This window comes from Cydia pomonella, chromosome 26 (assembly GCF_033807575.1).
Source record: "Cydia pomonella isolate Wapato2018A chromosome 26, ilCydPomo1, whole genome shotgun sequence".
Lineage (NCBI taxonomy): Eukaryota > Metazoa > Arthropoda > Insecta > Lepidoptera > Tortricidae > Cydia > Cydia pomonella.
The window spans coordinates 6,489,268-6,516,668 of NC_084728.1; the positions used below are offsets into that span (position 1 = coordinate 6,489,268).

At 35.7% G+C, this 27,401-nt stretch overlaps 1 protein-coding gene across 2 annotated transcripts in view; it reads right to left on the bottom strand.

Moving 5' to 3' along the window:
- Positions 1–25,239, bottom strand: part of LOC133531959 (homeobox protein invected-like) — a 103,917-nt gene extending 78,678 nt beyond the window's left edge. Inside the window, exon 1 of one of the 2 annotated variants that reach the window (XM_061870413.1) lies at positions 24,939–25,239. The gene's annotated coding sequence lies outside the window, so the exon portion shown is untranslated. The remainder of the gene's footprint in view (positions 1–24,938) is intronic. The other variant, XM_061870414.1, reaches the window with a different exon arrangement.
- Between the last annotated feature and the right edge of the window lie 2,162 nt (positions 25,240–27,401).

Below are 27,401 nucleotides of genomic sequence, written 5' to 3' on the forward strand. Positions count from 1 at the left end.
GTTATTATTAAGGTGGTGATACACAGGTGGTGGTATTTAAAAGGTAACTCATATTATATACGCGCTAAATCCCTTGCTGTTTTCAAATCCCATCTTAAAGACTATTATCTGTCCCTTCCTTAGTGTTCCTGTCCGCGTTACTGGTTATCACTTTTGGCAAGAATTATATAGTATTGTATATATGTAGGTATATAATTATGTAAGTAGTATGTATGTATATCTATTGTCTTACTGTTGTAAACTTAAATTTTAAGGGTATTTTAGTTTTAATTTAGTTTGCTATTTAGTTTTTTTGCATCTCCTAATTAGTTAATTTAAGTTTCATTTCTCCACTACCTAAAGGTTGCCTGGAAGAGATCGCTCTGTATCGATAAGGCCGCCTGTTGTTTACCTCTATCTTCATGTATTATATGTGTTTCCATGTACATTTTTTCAGAGGTTGTGCAATAAAGAGGATTTGTATTATACTTACATATTATATGTATAAGGAAGATATCTTGGTAGTAGCGAGTGAGTAGAAGTTTTACATATATTTATTTATTTAAACTTTATTGCACAGTTAAGATTGTACAAACGGCGAACTTAATGCCTGAAGGCATTCTAATTAAGTAAAAACTTTATTGTACGAGAAAAATAAATTTTGATTACATCAGATACAAAATAACCGAAATTATCCCTCAAAAGAAATATCTACCAGTTAACAGAGAACAAGCAGTAATAGGTGCAAGAAATTTTTACAAACTATAAAATATTGACACAAAAACTTTTGAACTTTTGAACTCTTGAATATACAACTCCTACTCGTTCTATTTTAAATAAAAAAATAGATAAAAACTTAATTGCATAAAAGTATCATTACAATGATGAACTTATATTAGAAATACTAACTTAATTAACTACTAGGATTTTTTCCCACGACACATTTGCGAAAAGGCGCCGACTCAGCATCTGCAGCATTGCTGGCGCAGCGCTGGTATTCTGCTGGTATTTTCTTTGTATAACAATTTTTTGCTACGAAAACTAGTGCCAGACATAGATATATGTTACGTTAATGCTCATGCCAAGTTTCATGTAATTTAAGCATGTCGTGATCAAGTATAGGACGTACTCTTCCATACAATACATAATTACATTTCCATACATAATTTTCCACTTATTTTGACATCATAATTATTTACAAATAAAAACTTAAATTAAACACTTATAAATAAATAAAAAGCTACGAGGAAACAGAAGACTTACAAAATTAAAACATACTATATCTTACTAGAGATCCACACACACACACACAATTACTGGCTCCATTATTCCTTTTTTTACTATTTTCTACTGCATGTCTGACAACCCCGATACTTACCTAGTTCTATAAACAATTGTTATATGTGATTTTAATTGTATACATATCTTATATTATTAGACTTACTTAAATTTTCGTGTGAAAATCTGTAAATTAAGGAAGAGCGGTGTTGCCCAATACAGGCAAATTTTGCTTACCGGGTAGCACTATCCCCTACTTTATAAACACCTGTATATTTTACGAAAATAAATATTTTTTTTTTTTTTTTAATTTTAATAAATAAAAATTTGACCCAAGTCGAGACCGCTTGGTAGGGTGCCCCGAAGGCTAGCTGCATTGCTCCTCTAGACAGCAATGCTTATCCGCTGGGCGAAATACACGCCAGCCCTCTGGTCACTTGAAGCCTCTATAAAGCGCTTTGCTAACTCCTTATAGAGGCGGCGCACGCTAGGCCCCCACTTATTTTCTATTCTCCATGAGTTTTAGTATATTATTGACACAATGAAAAACTAGGTTTATAGATATTCCCTTTTTCCCAAAACTTGCAGAACAAAAACTTTTTTTTTTCTTAAAAGGGAAACCTATAAACCTAGCAAACATTATGCTGAAGTGATCGACATCAAAATCAAAGTGATTTGTTAAGATTTAGTTAGTGGAAACCGTTTTATAATGGGAAAAGTACCATTTTTTCGTTACGATCGCAAATCTATTCTTCCCTCTTAAAATAAGAGGGAAGAATAGATTTCATCATTTCATTTAGAACATCGCTTGTATAGGAGCGGCTAAGTTGATACTAACTTAACTTAAAGTTCGTGTCATCCACGATGACGCGCAGATTTGTCAAATCTAACCTTTAACGACATGAGATTACGAGTCAAGGCACGCGTCTTCGTGAATGACACGATCTCTATGACTCTTAACATCCTGCATGTGTGTAGGTTTCCGTAAAATTGTCCATAGACAAGAACCGGATAGACAGATATCAGGTTACTCACGCAACTAACTAACCTAAGAAATATGCAAATGTATGATAAAACTAGGCCTAGTAAAAAGTCGTAAAATGGGCTGTAAATGTACAGCTGTTTACCTTACCGGTACCATAGAGAAATAAATAAGTAAGCAGAGCAGGTTCGCTCCATACATCAGTTTTTTTACCACAACGCGGGTATTTTCGTAGTCGACATCTAGTGTCAAGTAGCGAATTTATCAGTACCGCTACTTGACAATAATGTCGCGACGAACGAAAAGTCTAATGCTTAACAATTTTCAGCTAATATTATAACCGGATTAACCGGGACTCTATTTTCAACCCCTTCTGCTTGTAATAGATGTAGATTATTTTAGCAATACATTTATCGTCATTCGCGACACTCGTGACATCTGGTGTCAAGTAGCAGGACTGATAAATCCAGTACTTGACGCTAGATGTCGACTACGAAATAACTCGCGTTTTTGCAAGAAAACTGATGTATTGAGTTCACTACTTGACGGTTGACGCTATATGTCGACTACGTATTAAGTATATTTATCTGTGGTAATACGCCACTCGAGTCGATTTAAAACACTCCCTTCGGTTGTGTTTTAATTTATCGCCACTCGTTGCCAATTTTCTATTTAGCACACTTGTATCGTAATGTACTATTGTTTCAACTTTGACAGCGAATAGGGTTGTTTCCATCTACAAATCTTAGAATTGTATCCCAATAAATTCTTTTGGATTATAAGAACATGTTAAACTACTTTTAGGGGACCTGTAATGACCATATTTTTGTAAATATTGAATTTAAAATATCTTTTGGCACACGTCACGTGACCAAACTCGAAACGTTATTGAAGATTCTGATGACGTCACAACTCTCGGATTGACACTGTTGACAGTTAGGCGATAAACAACAAATGACAAATGTCAGTTGACATTTCGTATCTTCTACGTGTGTATGTAGTTATGTGTCAAACCGTAAACTGTGACGTCACACAATTTTCAAAGAGCGTGTTGGGCGCGAAAGCATCTGTCAGAATAAATTTTGTTAATTTAACATATTTAAAGCCGTTTTTAGTATAAAAGTTGAATTTTAGAGCAACTTTTAGGTAATATAGAACGTAATACAAGCTTTTCAAAAAATTGGAAACAACCCTATTGAAACGGCAGTATTATCATAAGCGCCTATTAGGAATTAGAATTTAAGCGCACTCACAACCTTGTTACAACATAGAATTCGAGTCCGTATAACGCCATCTATCTGTCAAAACTGCCTTTATATTTTTACTTATATCTAAATCAAACGACTCTTACATCAAAACTGGTTAACATATAGGCTATAAAGCAAAAAAACATACATACACTCGAGATACATTCTGAGTCTGGTATGAAACATATTTCATGTAAATTAAATTATCACATATGATCAATCATATTCAATTTGCAAAATAATCGCATTAAAAATAATAATGTACCTTAATACGGCCAGTGTGTACACGCCCTTATATAGTGGCCATAGACTACCTCCTACCGAGAATAGTATGTGTACTATTTGTGGTAATAGTATGCGAAACAAATGTATCAATATAGAACGTTTCCGAACGTATTTAAAAAAATATATTTAATGTCTAATGGGCCATCTCCCTCTCTTGCACCTAAGCCAGCTTAACGATAAGAACACGCCCACTCTGTTTTTTTTCTTCCTTGCGTTGTCCCGGCTTTTTGCCACTGCTCATGGGAGCCTGGGGTCCGCTTGACAACTAATCCCAAGATTTGGCGTAGGTACTAGTTTTTACGAAAGCGACTGCCATCTGACCTTCCAACCCAGAGGGTAAACTAGGCCTTATAGGGATTAGCCCGGTTTCCTCACGATGTTTTCCTTCACCGAAAAGCGGCTGGTAAAAGTGGTAAATATCAAATGATATTTAGTACATGAGTTCCGAAAAACTCATTGTAACAAGCCGGGGTTTGAACCCGCGACCTCCGAATTGAAAGTCGCATGCTCTTACCGCTAGGCCACCAGCGCTTTAAGAACTGTAGGCCAACAGGTAAAAAAAATACCGGTGGACCCGCTTTGGGTCAAAGCAGTGGGACCACGGTTAAAACGCGAAATAAAGTGATATAATAATCTGTATACTTTTCTTAACACCCAATAACAATTATTTGAGAGCCATAAATTATGACGTATAAATAACACTTCCAAATTTGCTCTGGGTTGGAAGGTCAGATGGCAATCGCTTTCTTAAAAACTAGTGCCTATGCCAAATCTTGGGATTAGTTGTCAAGCGGACCCCAGGCTCCCATGAGCCGTGGCAAAATACCGGGACAACGCGAGGAAGAAGATTTGCTATCGAAATCGCTGCAAGTGTTATCTTAGTCTAACTCTAGTATATATTATATACGTACGTAATAGGTGTTTTAATTTAATATAAAAATAGCATAAGACATAACACAATTGAACGGTACGGCTTGATAACGAATAATTTTAAAATATACTCAAACATTTATAAATTAGCAAGCACGAGTCTTAATAATACATCTTGTAGGAGGCCATCTATTATATCAACGAAGGAAAGTTACAGAAATTAGACTTTAACGTCATTCAAACAAGACTCATTATCATTGATTCATGGAAAGAATGAACTGTTTATAGTACTGAGTGAATGATAATGTAATGGTTATTACTTCTACTGAACAATATTGATGACTGAGAAAATGAACGGAATTTTAGAATGTTGAAGCGGCATTCGGACTCGAAAATGCTGAATTTGATTTAATATTGACTTAGTAACATTGCTAATCTTGCAACAATATGTAACTACGAACAAGATGGTGCACTACAAGTAATATCAAATTAAAAAAAATAACAGATTTTATAATCCGAATGCCGCTTCTGAACAATGACAATGGCTAGAGTTGTCACTTAATCATAGTAGATTTTTAACATTGGTAGTTTTTTACAATAATTTAGTCAAGTGTGAGTTAGACTCGCACACTGAGGGTTCCGCGTAATGAAAGTGAAATTTAACATGTGTATCTGTGTGTCTGTCTACGGCAACGTGCTCCCAAACAGATCAAGTTTTGTGATAAATACCATCAAAGATTTTTTAGGTTGGTTCGATTCGAACTCATTAGATATCGCTGTTATAGCTGTGAGTAAAATTCTACACAACAATTTTTAAATTTTAATTTAAAATTTACTTCAAGAAAATATACGTATATAAAGAAGAGACTCTTTCCAGATAGAATTTCGTACATTGCCTGTTGCTATCTCTATTGCACTCGCATAATTATATTGCTGTCAAGCTCGCACAGTGACATTGACAACCGGCATCATAAGCGGGACAGCAATATAATTATATGCGTGCAATAGACATAGCAACAGGCAGGACAATGTACGAAAATCTATCTGGAAAGCGTCTCTGCTTTATACACCACCATTTATATGATTGGCAATTTTCAACTATGCCTTTTCTCAGAAACATCCTACCCTAGCACAACTATACTGTGTCGCTCGCGGTATTTCCAAATCGATACAATCTGGCCTTAAAAAAAAATCGGGCTAGTGCGAGTCGGACTCGCCAACCGAGGCAGCAACAGAAATACATCATCTGTGAACATTTTAACTGTTTAGCTATCACGGTTCATGAGATACGGCCTGGTGACAGACAGACAGACGGACGAACAGCGGAGTCTTAGTAATAGAGTCCCGTTTTAACCATTTGAGTACGGAACCCTAATAAAGGTAGAGTCACACCAAGACAAGTCTGCAGCGATTGTAATAGCACAGTTGAATAGGGTTGCCAGAGCTCAACGAGGGGAAGGGGGGGATGTTAGGGTCGGCAGCGCGCATGTAACTTCTCTGGAGTTGCAAGCGTAGGTATATAGGCTACGGAGACTGCTTACCATCAGGCAGGCCGTATGTTTGTTTGCCACCGACGTAGTATTAAAAAAAAGAGCAGTGCAAGTGTTATTTATCCGTCATAATTTGAGACCGCGGTACATTTAATAGAAGTTTGACGTTTAAAATAACACCTGCACTGCGTGGGCTATCAAAATCGTTGCAGACTTGTCTTGGTCTGACTCTAGGTATGTTACAATACAATTCAATATCAGCAGAACAAATCAACACACAAACTACTTCTTTATTAATAGCGATTGAAAACCGTAACATTTTATATTCGTACATTTTCCACGCATTTCATAATTTCAGACGTTTATAATCGGAAATGTTTCTATCATAAATCTGCATGACGTGAACAAGACGTTTATAGTCAGTTAAAACATAGTAATCATGACGTTTAGTTATTTATCATGTAAATTCGGAGAAGATAAGAAGGTATTTTTAAGTTGCTCGACATGTTTCGCTCCATAACGAGAAGCTTCAACCGAAGCACGCGCTCTCGTCTCCCATGCCGCCGCCGTCGCCTGCGCCGAGCTATCATCGGTCGCGGAGAGCTGGGAGCAGATTTTTGAATTTCGACCGCTCGATTTCGTGGTTTTAACCGCTAGATTTCATGTTTTCGACCGCTCAATTTCGTGTTTTTGACCGCTGAATTTCGTGTTTTTCGTTCAAAAGTATCTCCACTACTAGTTATTTAAATTCTACTACTTAATAGAATTGAAAACGAGTGGTCAATACCACTTTCTATCACGCGCAGATTTTTGAGTGACGAAATCGAGCGCTCGAAATTCAAAAATCGCCTTCCTGTCGCCCGTAGTCTGCGTCGGTCCGCCAACGTTTGCTCCTGTCGAAGTAAGTACCTCGTTATGGAGCGAAACATGCCGCTACTAAAAAAAAATACGCGAATGACCCTTTTTAATATGTGTGTGTCTCCCGAAAGTATTGTTATTTTTTTTTTATATTATATATTTCAGACGTTTATAATAAGAAATGTTTCTATAATAAATCATAACGACGTGAACGGGACGTTTATAGTTGGTTAAAACGTAGTAATCATAACTTTTAGTTATTTATTATGAAATTCGGTGAAGTTAAGCAGATCTAATCAACTGTTTTTATTTTTGTCGACCTATGGTTCCATCCCTTGTTGTGTTTAGTTCTGTCATTAATACTAAATAATTAATTGACCGAACAAGCGCAAACCGCGAGCGAAGCGTCTCCGTTTCACTTTGGGCAAAAATATAAGATTCGTATGTATGATTGTTCTACTCTACAGGCCGCTTATCCAACGTGCAAATCTATGGAAGGTAGAGGTAAGAAATTCAATCTCCTTAGGCAGAACTGTTGTAAAAGTGTCCAGCTGTCAGCTATAAATAATAGTTCCAAATCTCTCCAGAGTAGCGCTAGAGTAGCTAAGAACCTAGGCGTTATTGACGGAGTGAAGTGCGCTGTCTATGACTTGAATTTTTTCTTCAAATATTCTAGGTATTCTAGCGCCATCTATTTAAGGTTTTTTGACGGACACTTTTTGGTACATGGAGATTAATGCTAATCGCTTACGCTCCGTAGCGATCGAAACGCAGCTGTCACTGTCGCGCTAATCCGGAAGAGTGACAGAGAGACACAAAGCGTTTCGTTGTCATAGCGATAGCCATTGTCACCTTGGCTAGGCCGGCTGGTCGCATTTCTTTACCGAATAAATTCACTTCTAATTAAAGAGCCTCATAAAAACAACACGCTTACTTCTGTGGAGTTCTTTCTGATGCTAAAAAAACGAAGTATAGAAGCCCTTCCTTCTCCCAATTTGTCCCAGCATTTTTCCACGGCTCAATTGGGTAGCCTGGGCTACGCTCAGCAATCTAATCTCAAGAAGTATCATAATTATCTACTGCTTTTTACGAAAACGAGTGCCATTTGAGCATCTGCCTTCCAAACCAGAATACTTTTTCCTCACAATGCTATCTTCCACCAAAAAACGATTGGCAAATATTAAATCTCATTGGTACAGTCACGTCAGAAAATATCGATACGAAAATTGTGCCAAAAATATGTGTACACTATCTTAATATATGGGCAATAATGTCATGTTTACATATTTTTGGCACTTTTTTCGTATCGATATTTTTAGACGTGACCGTACGAGCCAGAATTCGAAGCAGCGACCCTCAGTTTGATTGAAAGTCGCCTTTCCGCTAAGCCACCAACAGTTCGAAAGCCCTATCGTTTTCTAATTAGATTACATCGCACTAATGTTTTATTCATTAATTCATATCCTTTTAACACTAATTACGAGTAATTAGTAACGTAATACCCACAAATGATATTATTAAACTATACACAGACAAATAGTTTCGTAATTAATGTACCATAGATGGCTTCTTTTCGAAATGTCAGGTCGTTGTGTACAGAATACGCGATGGGTTAAGTACGTTCCTACTAAGCGCGCGTATCGCACGCACTAAAATAAATGTTTGCATAATATACTCTGGCACACCCAATTTGTCAGTAAGAATAAGAAGAAAATAAACAATACTCATCCCTTTTTTGGGTGCTAATACAAGCGTAGGTAAGACAAAGACAGTATGATTCTCTCTATCTAGGTATGTTTAAAATGAGAAAAAATTTTTGTTACTATTTACACAAAAGTGTTTGACACACTGTGACACGCCACTTTTTGATATTTAACAAATTGTACACATTCAGTGCAAGAATAAGGCCCAAAGTAAAATGGCGTTTTAAAAGTTTTAATTATGTGTCGCAAGATGGCAGTAAATTAACGTCGCTAGAAAGTTTTCTTTAATAATACACCTATCATTATTTATTTATTTATTCTACTGCTACTAGCAAAATTGGTTTCCCGGACTATAAAAATAGTTCTGTTTTACAGAGCTAATAGATATGTACTACTTATGCTTATCTACGTTGTATGTTAATATGTATTTACACACATATAGTTGTAAACACATAATATACCTTATATGGACAGGTGCACACGGAGATATACCTACGTTTAATTTCTTTCGAAGAGTATTGCACCCTATAAAACGCATTAAACTGTTCTCCGAAACCTACTTTAGATTCATATCAATCGTTATAATAATTATCAAAGCAATAACAAAACGCAATTATAAAACAACATCGTATTAAGAACGGGTATTCTATCTCGTTCTTATTTGAAACCTTCTGTATGATAGAACAGGTAGGATATGTTATGGTTTTTCGCGCTGTTTAAAATGGCTGACTGGCCGTAACTGTTCCATAGATAACGTTTTTTTTAATGAATTAATAAGTATTGATGGCAAAGGCAACTCAGTTAATGTCACAGTGACACTTCAATGACATATTTGGAATTAATTTATGTAGTTATTAGTGCGGTGTCACATTTTTGTGTTAATTTTGTGTTTTTGCGGCATTTATTATTTCTTAGTATATTCTGTGTAACTATTAAGTGCAAAATGGACACTTAACGAGAATATCAAGCTAAATACCGATCACGCTAAGACTAGGTCAGCATCAAAAGTATGGGATAAGACGTCAAAAGTATCTACACGCATTCCGTAATGACTTATCAAAAAGAATGGCTCTCTATGTATCTAGAGCAGACTGTGACAGATACTTTTGGATGCGAACTCTAGTGAAAAATCCCTATTTGGAAAAGTATTCCAGGGCGGCAGATATTTATGGTGCGTTGATTACTATTGATGCTTGTACATACCTAAATACAGACTAGATGGAATTTACGTACAAAAATTCGCGCGATCATTTCTTCACTTCAAGAAGACGAATGAAACAATGTCTACAGAAACCGAAACTAAAATAGCTAACACCTATCAAACTTATGACAATATTTTACAACTTATTATTTGCACACTCCATAAAAAATGGTGAAATAGAAATTGAACAAAACGCAACATATATACTCTGGCGAGCCAGCTTTGTCAGCAGAGAAAGGAGTAATATATGATCACGCGCCATATTGCGGAATTTCATTGAAACTACATTTTATTTTTCATACTAAACTGAACTGTCCCCCTATACATGAGAATAACAGCGCCCATTTGACAATGATCAAATATTTCTGGTATGGCTATAATTCCATTTTTTTACGGGATGTTTTTCTACCTACAGTTTATCAAATTTGGCGCCATTTTTACAGACAAACCTGGCTTGCCAGAGCGTAAAAGCTGAACAAAATGCAACATATAGTTATAATTAGGTTCTTTACAAGGCACCGGGCGGTTATCGCCGATCGCGCTGTAAATCGTGCCGCCACAATAAACAACCTGCGCGCGCCATCTAGCGCTGCCGCGGGGAAACAGGAATCTGTGGTCGAGTTTTGTTTTTTTATAACGGTTACGGCCAGTAAGGTAGTAAGGTTTTAAAGAATAAGTAAACTTTAGCACAGCGGCCTTGACAGTAGAAAAAGGCAGCAAATTTAAAAAATGTCGGCGCAAAGAGTTGACTAATGAGAATGAATAGAAAATTTTAATTTCGCACCTTTTTCTACTGACAAAGTGGGTGTGCGAGAGATTGTACAGTTTGCTATATTATCCTAAAATCGTAATTATTGGCAGCTATTCATCGGTGGAAGAATATACCTAGTTTATTTAATACTGATCATTAACTTTGCTCTATACTATCAGGTAATATTTCATAAAATCCAATTGTTCTTTCTTCTCGAAAGGATTCTAGAGCCAGGAGAGAATTTTCGTATTTGATTAATATCGGCCAAATCTCAATTTTAGTTTTGCCGAATGGCAATTTGTCTCCAATGTCTTCTAGCATTAAGTCCGCCATTTGTACTTTCATGTATTGTGCAATGATGTTAAATAAATAAATATAAGTAAATTGTATAGTTAAATAAAATCGGCCAAGAGCATGTCGGGCCATACTCAGTATAGGATTTTGTAGTTACCATTCTGCCAGAACAGGCCAAACATAGGCTAAGGATAAGGGAGTACCTTCGCAGCGCTTTATACGTATTTAAAGGTTACACGTACTTTAAGGCTAAAGGTTGTCTGGAAGAGATCGCTTTATAGCGATAAGAACGCCTGTTGTTTACCTCTTCTTTATGTGTTATATTATTTGTACTGTTTCTGTATTGAGGTGTGCAATAAAGAGTATTTGTATTTGTATTGTATTGTATTTTTACTAAGGAGAAAAGATTTTTGCAATAACGCATAAACGGCTAAACCGATTATGTTCGCTATAGTTTTCGTTAAAAGTATTTATTAAGCTCTTGTTTTACGATTTTTTTTCATATTTTTTGGACCCATTAGGCGAGAACACATTTTTTTTTCAGAGCGATTATTTCCTAAAATATTAACTTTATCAAAAAACTGTTTTCGAAGGCCCTTATTCGTTTTAAAAGACCTATCCAACGATACCCTTACTATTGGGTCAAATCATAAAAAAAAATTGGCAAGAAATATCATATTGTATGGGAGGGTACCCTCAAATATTTTTTTAGAAAATTTTATTTTACCATTCTGTCGCCATGCATGATTTATGTATCCATGCCAAATTGCAGCTTTCTGGCACTAACGATCACGAAGCAAAGGCGCGAACGGACGGACAGACGGACATGGCGAAACTATTAGGCTTTCTATGTGACCACGAAACCCTAAAAACCCGTTATTTTTAATAGACTCGTACATAAGATTGTAAAATTGTGTCTGCTACTACAAAATGAATGATGGTTTCCGTAACAAATACCTGTATTATGTATCAATCATGTTACAAATCATTACCCCATCCAATCATGTTATTACAGTTTAATTTAAACACAAAATTGAGCGTAGCGAATGCCACAACGGGCATTCTGTACATTGGCCATTTCAAGTTACAAACTACACTTTATATTGGAGTTGGGATTGTTTTTGTTATTTTTACTCAAAGCCGCCAGACTCCGATGGCTCGGGCACGTAGTCCGGATGGGTGAGGATCGTGCAGTCTGGAGGGCGTACTCTGGAGTTCCAAATGGCCGAAGACCGTCTGGACGCCTTAGGTACCGCTGGAGAGATGAAGTGCAAAAAGACCTTAGCGAACTCGGCGCCGTCGACTGGACAGAAACGGCTTTGGGCAGAGAAGCATGGCGGTCTTTGGTGTCGGAGGCCAAGATCCACTTCAGGTCGCTGCGCCACAGCAGTAAGTATTTTTACTCAGAATCACGATCTCTTTTGATACTAATAGAAGAAAAAAGTCTCCCATATTTTATTATTACAAGCTTTATATTAACTTGCAATGTAATATACCTATGTATGTACGGGGCAAATCTTGCAACTTTTTGACCCACTTCCCGACTTCTAATGAAGCTGAAAATTTGCATACATATGTAAGTTGGATGACAATGCAATATTATGGTACTATTGAGCTGATCTGATGATGGAGACGGGAGGTGGCCATAGGAACTATGATAAAACAAAACAACCTAATTGTGTTTGGAGTTTTTAGAATTGTCTCGATGAGTATTAGTTGCCTGTGGAGATAAGTAGAAACGGCAATAAAAGCTTGTACCAAAAATTATTTCATTCAGTTACCATTTTTCATAGACTTTCTATCATGATGACGAAATGGAAAGAACGAAATTGTATGGATATTTTAGGCAATGGTTAATAACTCAAGATAGCTAAGTATATGCGTTGCAAAATTGAAGCGCTTGCCTTGTGACAAATAGTACAAGTTGCCTTTAGTCGCATCCGGGCAAGCGAGAAATGTGCACGTCCCAAAGAGCTCCCGCTTCAACACTTATACAGGCGTATTCTGGTGCCAATGTCAGAAGTGACATTTATTTAACCAAAAATGTCACTTATGACCCTGACAGATCAGATCCGTATCTGATCTAGATCTAATACGTGGCTCGTAGAATAAGTTTGATAGTTTAATTTTAATGCCAAATTGAGCGTAACGATTACCTTAACTGGCATTCTGTACATTTCCACAGACAATATGTTTTGTTTTAGATATTTGTCACTGTCAGTGACGAAGTATTGTTAATAATTAAATTATCACAGGTGTGGAATTACGTGCAAATGTTAGTTTAGTGTTAATAAATTTTATGTGTCAATGTAAGTTTTTTTTATACTACGCCGGTGGCAAACAAGCATATGGCCCGCCTGATATACAGTCTCCGTAGCCTCTGCTGTGACCTACTACAAAAAGCGAGATGACATTCACAATGCCCATACCTCTCTTTTGGACGTAGTTTAAGGACGGGGAAGGAAGAGGTAATGTAGAAGCAAAAATACAATTACTGTAATAAAAGGTCCTGTAGTCGGTAATTAGATTTGATATCAAGTCAAGTCACTGACGTTGTCTGCACGCACCAAGTATTGGCCGTGTTCGCATTAGTTCTTTGGCGGCTACAAAAAATCAATAAATATTCGCCAACAAACTATCTCGAGTTTGGCGAAATGTTTGTATAAGTAGCCATAAGTATTTTTTTTATAAATAAATTAAATTAAAACAATATAGAAATAAAGGACAACAGTGACATATTGTCATATTTAGCGTAATATATATCAAAAGGGGCTGTATCCCCATTTATGTGTTACAATCTTAGAATGTATAATTTTTGCAAAAATTTCATTTTTTGTACCAGCTTTTATCGCTGACTGTACTTTTCTTACCACAGGCAGTTAATACTCATCGAAACAATTCTAAAAACTCCAAACACAATGAGGTTACTTACAGAATGGAAGGAGATATATTTCGTTACAAAATTAAGACCACCATAATCGTGATTTTTATTTTTATTTTATTTGTAATTTTAATGTGTATTCGGACTCTGTCTATAACTGTGCTGTGGATTCAGAGGACCAGTCTGGTTCATCAACGATATACAAGAGATACGAATTATAACAATTTCCCTCACTGTACTGTATATTATAAACACAATGATCCGAAGGGTATGCGAGGTCGAAAACTTGGATTTGTCATTACTATTTCATCACTACCAATATATATAAGAAACAGAACTTGATGTAAGGCAACACCTCTTTTTAGGTATGATTTCCATGTATTACTCTGTATCTTTAGGTATTTAAATAAAAGTAAACAAAATCTACCCTAAAATAGCTCGTGAAGCCAGTTGGGGGTAGATGAAAACATTACATGATCAAATAATGTAGGTTAAAGTCAGGTCGTTCAGTGACAGATCCAGGCGGTTTTGTATTTGGTTGGTTAACCAATAAATATTATAACTACCCGAAAATGTGCAAATTGTTTGTTTACTTTTATTTAAATACCTAAAGATACAGATAAAATATTTTTTTATCGATTCGGACGTCGTAATATCACGTGCCTAATATGTTATTGTAGATGGCGCTATATATTATACATTCAGTTTTGTGCGTATGAAACAATTAAAACTGTCATTTTACTGCTGCTTATAATGACTTGACGTAATTAATGCGTATCGTTCGAAAACGATATTCAATACGAAATCAATAATAGCTGTCTTCCAACAATTAATAATTATTATAATACAATAATTAAAACAAAAGACAAAACTCCGTGTAACTCCCAACAATACGGTAGCAACTGAATAAACGAAATTACGAACTCAAGTTAAATATTAATTATTTCCGAGTGAATAACTCATATTATTCGGTAAATATGCCAGTCTTTTGTGTTGGAACGTACGTCACTGTTTCAATGTCTGTCATCACCTTGGTTGTCATCTGATTTGGAGTTCCGTAGGCAAAAATAAGTTTTGACCTAAAGAACTTGCTAACAAACGAACGAACTAACACACAGTTGTAAAAAGCGTTATCTTTTAAGTAAATAGAATAAAGAGCCGATTTTTATATTGATGTCGATTTTTTTCGTCAGAGATAGATACAATTTGGTGGATATGGCGGGTGATCATAAGATCAGGCAGATTGAGGAGTGTAATATTTTGACGCTAGCCACATTAAACCAATAAATAGGTAGGATAGGTTCATCGGGTTGCTTCAGATGCCCGAAGGGCATCCTCTCCAGAAATAGCGGGGCTCGGCCGACTCAGGAAACGAGACAAAGATTTTCATGTTTCGCAATATGCCTAGGAATTTCACGATCTGCCTGATCTTACGATCGACCGCCGACAGATACATACAATACCTATAAGCGCAATTTTACAGTACGTCCTAAAAAAACATCCACTGAGTTACGAAAACGTAAGTGTTTTCGTAACCCAACGTAAAATTACATAAATATGTTTTTTTTTGTACCAAATTGGCATTTTCTTTATGATTTTTTAACTGTTTATTTGCTTATGTATAATTAAAAACAAGTACAATAACAAAACCTAAAAACTTAATAATAAACTACTACTAAAATTAACTATGAACTAAAAATTTTTTTAAATAAAACTTAACCTCACCTATCTTAGGTCCCCTAGATCTGACCCCTGCGGTAGGGTTATTTAATCAGAACTTTTAATTCCCATGTTTCTCAATAACCCTAGCTCTGTTAAATCGCCAAAGAGAAGCCAGTGATGAGGAAACCAATGCAAAGAGGGAGGTGCGACAATATGCTTGACTTATAATTTGGTCGCACTGGGTCCGTTTTCTTTGTTTTAAAATGCAAGTATTTTTTTAATGGATGCGCTGCTGGCCTAGCGGTAAGAGCGTGCGACTCATACTCCGGAGGGGGTTCCGATTTATACCCGGTTCGTACCAATGAGTTTTCAAAACTTATGTACGAAATATCATTTGATATTTACAAGTCGCTATTCGGTAAAGGAAAACATTGTGAGGAAACCAGGCTAATCACAATTAGGCCAAGTTTATCCCCTGGGTTGGAAGGTCAGATGGCAGTCGCTTTCATAAAAACTAGTGCTCCCATGCCATGATCTATGACAAACGCCGGGGCAACGCGAGGAGGATGACGTGACTTTTGCAATAAGAATATGATTTTTCATTAAACGAAACGTGACTTACGACTCGAGAGCCCTAGCAACACTGCTGACGATATCACATATCTGACGATGAATCAAAGCTAAATAGGGTAATCTAGGCGAGATTCCGTCTAGACTTTATTAGGAAACTTGACTCCGGCTTGAATTCAATAATTTATGGCTGTTTAGGCTTCAGTTAAGTACAGATAAAATATAGAATTAATGGTTAAAGCTCACCCGACCTCCATTTGACGAGCTAAGCAATAGCAGGCTCAGATCATTTTATATTTAAGTATTTGTTTGTGATCCGACCAAAGTACCCTTTATACACATAATTAAATTAAATTCAAAGCGCAGAATGTTTAAAAAAACTTAAAATGCTTGTGGTATTATATTAGTGCGACCACAGTCTTGTAGACAAAAATATGGATACTTGGTGTCTGAATTAAATATTTTCATTTTCATTTTTTCATTTTCATTTTCATTTCATTTTCATTAGTACTATTAGTAGTAGTTAGTATTTTCCTATGCATGTTTCAATCACTTAATCTATTAATGTATAGTTGTAGTTAATAATGTAGTGTAAAAAGCCTCGAACTGTTTGAGTGTTGTTGCACACCTGTTATTGGTGCATAGATATTATACGTGGCCACTATACTTGTTACTTTGCTAGCTTTGTTTATGTACTGTTGGTGTCTTATAAAAAAAAAAAAAAAAAATATGTGAAATTATCTATGAAAAGGGACCTTATTGTCGGTGGCGCGTACGCCATTATCAACGATGCTCCCATATTATAAACAACGCAGTGCAGCGTAAGCGCCATCGACAATAAGGTCCCTTTTCATAGATAATGTCACATATTTTCTTTAGGGCCTGTTTCACAATGTCCAAGTAAAGTCCCGAATAAGCTACTTGCCACTTATCTGACGAATAAAGTCATCGTTGACGTTTCACAATCTTGAAATAAGCTTAGCTGGTAGATAAAATGCTGCCTGCAGGAAGTTATATCTGGCAGTTGATTTATTTAGTAATTAGCTATGTAATACTTAGACTGTGTGAAATAGATCCTTAATATTTTGACTTGTGCTATTTTAAATAGTATTTTATATAAAAATGTATGTGATAACATCTGCTGCAAATGAAGAACACTCAACTTCGGCCCGCACATCGAGTCGAAAGCACAGTTAGCAGCAAAAAAGCTGGGCATCCTCAACAAGGTGAGGCAGTATTTTACACCTAGGCAACTGCTCGACCTTTACCTAGCACAAGTGCGATCGTGTGTGGAATACTGTTCACATCTGTGGGATGGTTCAGCAAAATACCAGCTTGAGGCACTCGAGTCAGTTGAGAGGAGAGCCAAGAGAATCATTAATGATGACGATCTGACGAATGCTCGACTCCAAAGTCTGGAGCATCGTCGCAAGGTTGCCAGCCTAACGATCTTTTACAGGATACATTTCGGAGAGTGTGCCGAGGAACTGCACAACCTTATTCCTCCGTCCCCATTTCACCATCGGACTACCAGACAATCGGCACTCCGGCACCGCTTCATGGTAGGTATTCCACAAATACGCACGAAGCGTTTTGCTTCAACATTTCTTATGCGAACTGCCAAGGAGTGGAATGCCCTGCCCGAGTCTGTGTTTCCGCATGAGTACAATCTGGGTCTCTTCAAGGCTAGGGTAAATAGGTATCTCATAGGTAAGCGTGCTCCACCGTAGACCGCATCATCACTTACCATCAGGTGAGATCGTGGTCAAACGCTTGCCTATCGTTATAAAAAAAAAAAAAAAAAGAAGATGGTCCAGCAGCACTTAATCAATTTTTCGTTTTTATTTGACCTCAATTTCGTCAATGTAAATATTATGGTAACACACCGCCGTATAAGACACATTTAGGCCAATTCGAGTTTTAGTCATTCGATCTGTTTCCGATATGGTAGTATCTGTTAGTGTCACAAGGGACATTTTTTGATTAGAAAAATCTTCATTACTAATACTATACTTTGGCGCAGCCACTTAGTAGAAAAAGGTGCGTCATTCCATTTTTTATTTCCTTAATGCCTATATTTTTTAAGTCTTTCGCCTATTTCTGAAAAAGTGAGTATATTTCTTCCCAAATGTTACCCCGGAATCTTAATTCACATTTGAAATGAGTTGAAATCCTTTAACAATAACAAAAATTCGCTTGAAGTGACCAATTGGCAATTTTTAACACTTAAATCGACCGAAAACACTGAAGGTCGTCTTTTCAAACCTCTTCGGCGCTCAATGGTATCTATCAATGCTTATGGTTAAAAAAAAGAGGGCCAAAGTTTATGTCCAATATTTTGGACGTTGCCGAATTAAGGCTTAAAGCCATTGTTATGTTCTGTCCAAACGTCGCCGATAGTCGCATGCGGTTTTCAATAAATCGCAGCTTAATACACTAGCGCCATCTGTTGAACAACTTGGGACCTTCTTTCACTGATACGTGAATTTTCCGATTACCTACATAGACAGGTACCTAAGGTAAAATCATCATCATATCAGCCTTTTATAGCCCACTGCTGAGCATAAGCCTCTCTTCTAGTATGCCACTTGTCCCGGTCCTGAGCCAATCTCATCCAGAAGTGACCCGCAATGCGCAATCTTCCAAATGTCGTCCACGCAACGAGCCAACGGACGCCAAGATACGCTTTTTAAAATATCCTGCATTTTCTGCTTTCATTATTCACACATACGAATTTAGTAATAGGTATACTAATATGATTAAGGAAACCAACATGTTACTATATCAAGCGTGTCTGGTTGAATTTATTGTGAGAAGCGACCGCGGCCCGCTAAAGCTCAAAAATGTATAATAGTACATTACGATACAAGTGCGAAAAATAGGAAATTCGCACAGCAAACACAAACCTATTCGCACATGTATCGTACAACGTTTTACAGTACATATGGCCCTTTAAATGTTCGACACAGTAACGTAATATGCTAATTTTCGCATTAGTGCGGTAAAGTAGCACCATATGTACTGTAAATAAATATTATGATACAATCTTATACCTTTAAACGAGCAATTCTTTTATTATATATGTATATATTTCGGGGATCTCGGAAACGGTTCTAATGATTTCGATGAAATTTGCTATATAGGGGTTTTCGGGGGCGAAAATTTTTCTAACAAGGTTTTATCTCTGGGAAAACGCGCATTTTTGTGTTTATATACATTTTTTGAGCAAAGCTCGGTCTCTCGGTCGATATTTTTACATAAATCGACCAGTTTTTCAGTAAGAGCCACTTTGCACGTTTCAAGGTTAGCGAATTATTTCGTATTTAACCGTTTAAACATAATCAAACTGTACGGGTAACTGTAGGGTTAAACGGTTAACTACGAGTTAGTTGGCTAACCCTAGCTGGAACGCAAAATTGGACTTAATACTTTCATCCCTTTTTAAACAGAATTATCGTATTTCTTACTTGCTTTTACGTTCCATATTTAAATTTTGGACTCAAATTCCATATCAGTACTCTACAGTCTTTACATACATTGTTGCAAGATGTTTCACACAGGTCACTCGTTTGAATCCGGTTCGAAGGACCAGTTTATTTAAAGACGTTATTAATAGAGTCTGGCTACTGAAATATTACACAATATTTTGGCGGAAAATTCAAAAAATCTTGGGCTGGTCACACTTTGTGTAGTAGAAATTAAAGTTTTGATACTAGAAAATATTTTTGATTCTCTGTGCACACGTAAGTTACCTAAGGAAATAAGTTAATGTACGTTGGCGTGCACTCAAAGTCAGCTCACGTAATTTCTTCATCTATGTAAAGTACAAAAACATATTATATAGACATGTTTCGCCAAGAAATTATTATATATATTTTTAATTTTTATATCAATTTACTACTGACCAGTAATTCCGCAGATTTTTTCTAAATATTAGTTTTCAGTAAATCGTTACGTTCCAATGTTTTAATTTTATTGATATTTTCCAGAATTTCTACTTTATCCGTTTCTTTACACACTTGTCCTTTTCATGAGATTCAGGTATTAATAAATTCACGTACTTAATCAAAGTTATAGGCAAATGTTAGAACTAGTACTTACAGTATCAAAATAATAGAGCACCAACCTACTCAATTGTTTACGACTTGTAAACATAACAGTTTTTCGTTATAGAACGCTTCACGTCGACTTCGCACATTATCGTAATTATTTATGAGCTTAAATAATAGTTTGCGGACGTCACTCGGTATAGTCATTATTAATATTATTTTAAATAAACCCCTTATAAACCGCGAACAATTTGAATGAATGACACAAATTGACAGCAGACTTTTAGCTTTTTTTTAATCATAGGCAATTGGTGATGCAACATGGAAATATCTGTCAACAATATTTGGCTAGCAACGCATGCACCGGAAAGGCCAGACTCTAGTACCTGGGAGAACGAAATTTGCTAGGAAAACATGTAAAAACTCAAAATGCGCATTTTCCCAGTGATAAGACCTAGCTAGATCGATTTTTAGCCCCCAAAAAACCCTCATATAGCGAATTTCATCGAAATCATTAGGGCCGTTTTGAGATATATACAAGAATAAAAGGTAAAAATGTAAAGGTATACATTTTTTTCATCGACATCTACGTATGAGTACTTTTATATAACGAACTAATATTTTTTTAATGTTTTTAGCAATTACAGATGATCTAATTTTAATTCTAATTTTTTTTTTTTTTTTAAATATTATAGGACATTATTACACAAATTGACTAAGTCCCACAGTAAGCTCAATAAGGCTTGTGTTGAGGGTACTTAGACAACGATATATATAATATATAAATATTTATAAATACTTAAATACATAGAAAACACCCATGACTCAGGAACAAATATCCATGCTCATCACACGAATAAATGCCCTTACCAGGATTTGAACCCGGGACCATCAGCTTCATAGGCAGGGTCACTACCCACTAGGCCAGACCGGTCGGTCAATTCTTAATCTGATTGTGTGTGCGTTGCGTTAACACCGGTAGTGTAAGAGCGCTTTCACATTGTACGATACGATATCGGATGTCGAACATTTTTTAAAGAAAAATTAGTACTTATAGTAGTTTTCAAAGACGAAGTATACAATTTATAACCTTAAAACGTCTAATCTCCCAAAATTGTATTGAAATGACACCTGTCACCGTAGCCTTTGTATTTCAAAAATACTATAGATAATGCCCAATGGAATTTTGCCTTTTATTTTGAATTATAACTTTATTTTGAACAACAAACAATAATTAAATTTATAAATAAATATAAAAAGGCACTTTTTAGAGTTCCGTACCCAAAGGGTGAAACAGGACTCTATTACTAAGACTCCGCGGTCCGTCCGTCCGTCCGTCCGTCTGTCACCAGGCTGTATCTCATGCATGAACCATGATAGCTAGACAGTTGAAATTTTCACAGATGATGTATTTCTGGTGCCGCTATAACAACAAATGGTAAAAAACAGTACAAAATAAATATCTAGGGGGGTTCCCATACAACAAATGTCATTTTTTTTGCTCGTTTTTAGGGTTCCGTACCCAAAGGGTCAAACGGGACCCTATTACTGAGACTTCGCTGTCCGTCCGTCTGTCACCAGGCTGTATCTCATAAATCGTGTCAGTCAGCCAGTTAAAATTTCTACAGATTATGTATTTCTGTTGCCGCTATAACAACAAATACTAAAAACGGAATAAAATAAATATTTAAGGGGGGCTCCCAAACAACAAACATATTTTTTTTGCCGTTTTTATAAATAATGGTACGGAACCCTTCGTGCGCGAGTTCGACTCGCACTTGGCCGGTTTTTTTTTTATACTACGTCGCTGACAAACAAGCATACGGCTCGCCTGATGGTAAGCAGTCACCGTAGCCTTTGTATTTCAAAAATACTATAGATAATGCCCAATGGAATTTTGCCTTTTATTTTGAATTATAACTTTATTTTGAACAACAAACAATAATTAAATTTATAAATAAATATAAAAAGGCACTTTTTAGAGTTCCGTACCCAAAGGGTGAAACAGGACTCTATTACTAAGACTCCGCGGTCCGTCCGTCCGTCCGTCCGTCTGTCACCAGGCTGTATCTCATGCATGAACCATGATAGCTAGACAGTTGAAATTTTCACAGATGATGTATTTCTGGTGCCGCTATAACAACAAATGGTAAAAAACAGTACAAAATAAATATCTAGGGGGGTTCCCATACAACAAATGTCATTTTTTTTTGCTCGTTTTTAGGGTTCCGTACCCAAAGGGTCAAACGGGACCCTATTACTGAGACTTCGCTGTCCGTCCGTCTGTCACCAGGCTGTATCTCATAAATCGTGTCAGTCAGCCAGTTAAAATTTCTACAGATTATGTATTTCTGTTGCCGCTATAACAACAAATACTAAAAACGGAATAAAATAAATATTTAAGGGGGGCTCCCAAACAACAAACATATTTTTTTTGCCGTTTTTATAAATAATGGTACGGAACCCTTCGTGCGCGAGTTCGACTCGCACTTGGCCGGTTTTTTTTTTATACTACGTCGCTGGCAATCAAGCATACGGCTCGCCTGATGGTAAGCAGTCACCGTAGTCTATGGACGCCTGCTACACCAGAGATATTACATGCGCGTTGCAGACCCTTGTTGTGTTGTTTTTATAGATAATGGTACGCAACCCTTCGTGCGCGAATCCGACTCGCACTCGGCCGGTCTTTACCTTTTTTTCTAGTCGTATCCGATATCGGGTTGGACAACGTGAACACGCTCTACAACAAATTTTATTTTTCAACAGTTCATTGTTGAGCTTTCATTGTCGGCACTTTTCTTTGCTTAGTCACCAATTACTTAAAGAAACGGTCCTAACGAGCTCAAACTAGCGTTAATAGCCATTTAGCCTAGTTGATAGTGGTTTTACTTCTAGTAAGGACACTTTTTTGTATAATACTTTTGATGATTTTCGTAATAATATTTTTTATTTACAGAAATACGGTTACTTACATTTTTCTAGTGGCAATTTTTATTACATACCTATGTTTCATATTTGTTTAGCTAAGTATTTGTACATATTTCTTCCTTACGGTAATTTCTACTACCTGAAGGTTGTCTGGAAGAGATCGCTTTTTAGCGATTAGACCGCCTGTTGTTGCTCAGTTTTTTTTATGTTAATTGCTGTATTTAATCATGTTTTCATTGTGCACAATGAAGAATATTATTATTGTTTGTCTATATACCTATGTATATATAAAAAATATAAATAAATATAATTAACTGTAAATATCATGTAAATTATGTAAATCATATTTAGATTTCAAGTAAAGATTTTGCAAGCCCATGTTGTCGGCGAAATGTGCTGAACGTATAGAAAATTTTACCATCTAATTTGTTGTACCTACCACATTTCACGCAAATAAATATATTTTTATTTCTATGTATTATGTTATTTTTTTTTTTGTGAATTTATAAACTTTATTTATTGACAATAACAATATACATAATGGATATATACAGATGATTACTATAACTAGCTTATATCTAAAATAGGCCCTTGAGGCATTGTACCAAGGATGCTCGCGGCATTTCCTCGTTGTATCGCAATACTGATACGTTGTGCGAGGAAGCCGCCAGCTCTTCGGTCACCAGTTACGTCAACCAGACGTTTCGCGATTTCTCCAAAAAACTTGTGCGCGCTGGGACCCCATGGACCTAGAGTTTCAACGCCAAAAGGTACAAAATGGTACTCTCTACCGAGGCTCTTATATTTATTACGTTATTTACGTTCCTTATATCTTATCCCAAGCCTAATTGAGCTTACTATGAGCCTATATTCATTTATGTACTTTCTCGTAAGACATTTAGGTACCTACATATTATTTTATTGTGAAACGTACAAAAATGCCCGTATTCACGAATATCACAAATGATTATAACATACAATATGATTCAAACATGATATTAATATCTTTACTGAGGTTTTTTTTTAATCATGTCTCTAAGACTGTTTTATATTTTAAAATATGTATCTAAAGATAAGATAAGATAAAGATAGTTTATTATTCAAGTAGACTTACTTAAAAACTTTAAGAACTCCAATTCCTATTATAGGTATGTGGGTCAAAATTAATTTCGTTGTTTTATTTTGTGTCCACAAAAAATGTGACGGAGTGTAGCTTTTTGTACGAGATGAAATTTATTTTTTTATTTTTTTCTCATGATAAATGCAATCTACAGCTAAAAAGACATGCAATAGCACTCATCTTTTTTATTTATTTGATAAAATACAGAAATACAAGCGTGACGGAGTGGTCCAAAACAAGGCAACGAAAACAGTTTCAACCCAAGTAATAAAGTCCGGGAATTTGTACTGTTATAATCAAGCTTATTAATAAGTAATTGTATGATAATTGATTTGTATTAAGTACATTTACAGCGGACGTGGTAACGGATTCGATACCATTTAAATAATTGTTAACTACGCGTCTAATAACAAACAAACACCTACCTAAATAGGAACACACCTTATTAAAATAATTAGGACTATCGAATCACCTAATAATTGCTTATTCATTAAATTGTCAAATCATTACATTATCATGAAAACGGTTATTAATTTTTGTTTAACAAAATTAAAATGACGAGATGTTTTCAGAAGCGTATTTATGTATTAAAATCTAACAAGCAAAAAGGTTTAGATTAATACAGATAATCATAAATAATAACAATAAAAGTTTCATATGAATCATATTCTTAAATCCTTATGTTTTTTACAAGGAGTTTAATAGCCACAATGTGATTTAGCTTTTTTCTCTAAATCTACTGATGTACGGAAATTTTATGTCCAACCCTGAAAAAACTTCTGAAACTTACCATTAAAAATCCTTCCTAAAGCTTCCAAAATGATCCCCCAAAAAACACACTCACTCACAGCACACAAACATTAAAAACCCAATCTGTCAGAAAGCGCGCCAATTGGCGCTGGAAATTGACAGGTTTTCTTTTTAATTATTATTTTTTTAAACTCGAACGTACGCGGGTCGCGAATGCGGGTACCGACTGGCAAATACGATCCGTTCCCCCACCAGCGAAGGCGTGGCTCGAACGGGCCTCTGCGAGGCGTGGTCTGTCCGAATAGCTTTTTTCTCCTTAGCCCCATACTTACACACGTCGAAATTTCACCCGTTTTATTTTTACTTTATTATAATGTAATGTATATTTGTTTGTTGTATTTAAATAACAGTGAAGTTGTCATTTCGTCAGTGTCCGTATGATTTCGTATCTCAATTTTATTGTTTAATATTCGATCGCGAGTAAATGTTGTTTATTATTAATTTATTCTATTTTGTGTGCGTTTTAATATTAATAAGGTATGGTATCTGAAGATGTTGTTTACATGTTTGTATTTGAAGATTTAAGGTAGCTAAAGGTAACTATTTTTTTTAATACCTAAGTTTAAGTTATATTGTTTTTTTATCTGCAAATATTTATTTTTTAAATTGATGACTTTATTTTATTGAAATAAAAAAGCTTTTTGGACATTACTAACTATAATAACAAATAATACCGTCCATTTAGGTACTGACTTAAGACTAATTAATTACTATACCTATTACCTATTTTTTAGATATAGTTATTATGCAATTTGTTTTATTTAACTATTATCGTGTTATGTGCAATAAATTTACTATAAAAACTTACCATGATGATGATGTATCGAATTAATTAATAGTGGCGTAAACCTATAAATTTTATCTTCTTAAAAATAAGGCGGATGCCGCAGTCATCTTACAATTGTCGTATCTAATGATAATAATATTATGGTTACAAATAAAATAATAATAATAATATTATGGTGGTATTACAATTTAAAATTAACATTATCTTTAATAATGTTACCCAATTTACTTGTGTAAATGTCTGTATTTTGATATGATAATTTACTGATACCTGTGAACTTAACTAAATATTTTTGGCAATTAATTTGATAGTTTTTTTTTTCAATACTTATGCCTATTACATATATTGAACCCGATGGTCCCGGGTTCAAATCCTGGTAAGGGCATTTATTCGTGTGATGAGCTGATGAGTACGGGTATTTGTTTCGGAGTATTTAAGCATTTATATTATATATAATATATATATATATATAGTTGTCTAAGTACCCACAACATAAGCCTTATTGAGCTGTGGGACTTGATCAATTTGTGTAATAATGTCCATATAATATTTATTTATTTATAGACTCAATGTCAAGCTACGTGAATTATATATGTCACTAGAAGACATAGGGAAGGTCTGTCAAGAATAGGGACCGTGCGCGTTGGAGGGTCTGCCATCTTATGGCGTGAATCGGAACCATAAACATGCACATGTACACGTCACGTGTTTTCTTGTGCATAGTAGGTTCTGCCATCTTGTGGGCTACATCAGAACAAAAAACATCACATTTACGCCTCGCGCCAAATATCTGACGGCTCTTGTGCTGCCTCCTACAGTTCATGCACGCTCCCTATTGCCAATGCTTAACGTGAAACACCAGCTTTCAAAATGGTGTCTATTCAAGGATAGAACATATACAAATTTAATCAGCTTCAAGTCGGCGCCTTAGCCCCTTATTCATAAAACTTTACGAGACTGAGTTAGTTAAATTATGTTTTATCCCTTTCTTACAAATACATAAGGCAAAATGACAGATAAAGACACACGATTCATAGCTAATTCAGGCCGGTAACGCGTTTATGAGTAACGCCATTAATCTTTATTTACATACGTAACAAGAATACAAAATAAAAACACGTAGGTACAGTCAAGGACCATTTCGTTCCTTGTCACTGTAACATTAGTATGTCTTTACCATGAGTGACATCTCTTATGATAGAACTGTTGCAAAAGTGTCCAGCTGTCAGCTATAAATAATGGTTCCAAATCTCTCCAGAGTAGGGCTAGAGTAGTTAAGAACCTAGGCGCTATTGGCGGAGTGAAGTGCGCTGTCTATGATTTGATTTTTTTGTTCAAGTATTTATGTCTAATAGTAATTATGACTAATATTATAAACTCTTGGGCTTGCCGTAAAATAAATTTATAGTCGAATAAAAATCAATTAAGATACTTAAAGTCTGTTTTTTTATTCCGTAGACTAAAATAACATTTCATATGTAAGAAATGACATTTCTTAGTACCACATGAAATGTCATTTCTATGTAGTCTATTCAATGTAGTCTACGGAATAAAAAAAAAACAGAATATACAACACCTTTATTTTTATTTAAAGTTACTTGGTATTGGTAACAGAATCTCTCACTCCCCCGTCGACTAGACGTCTCTCACCCCGTC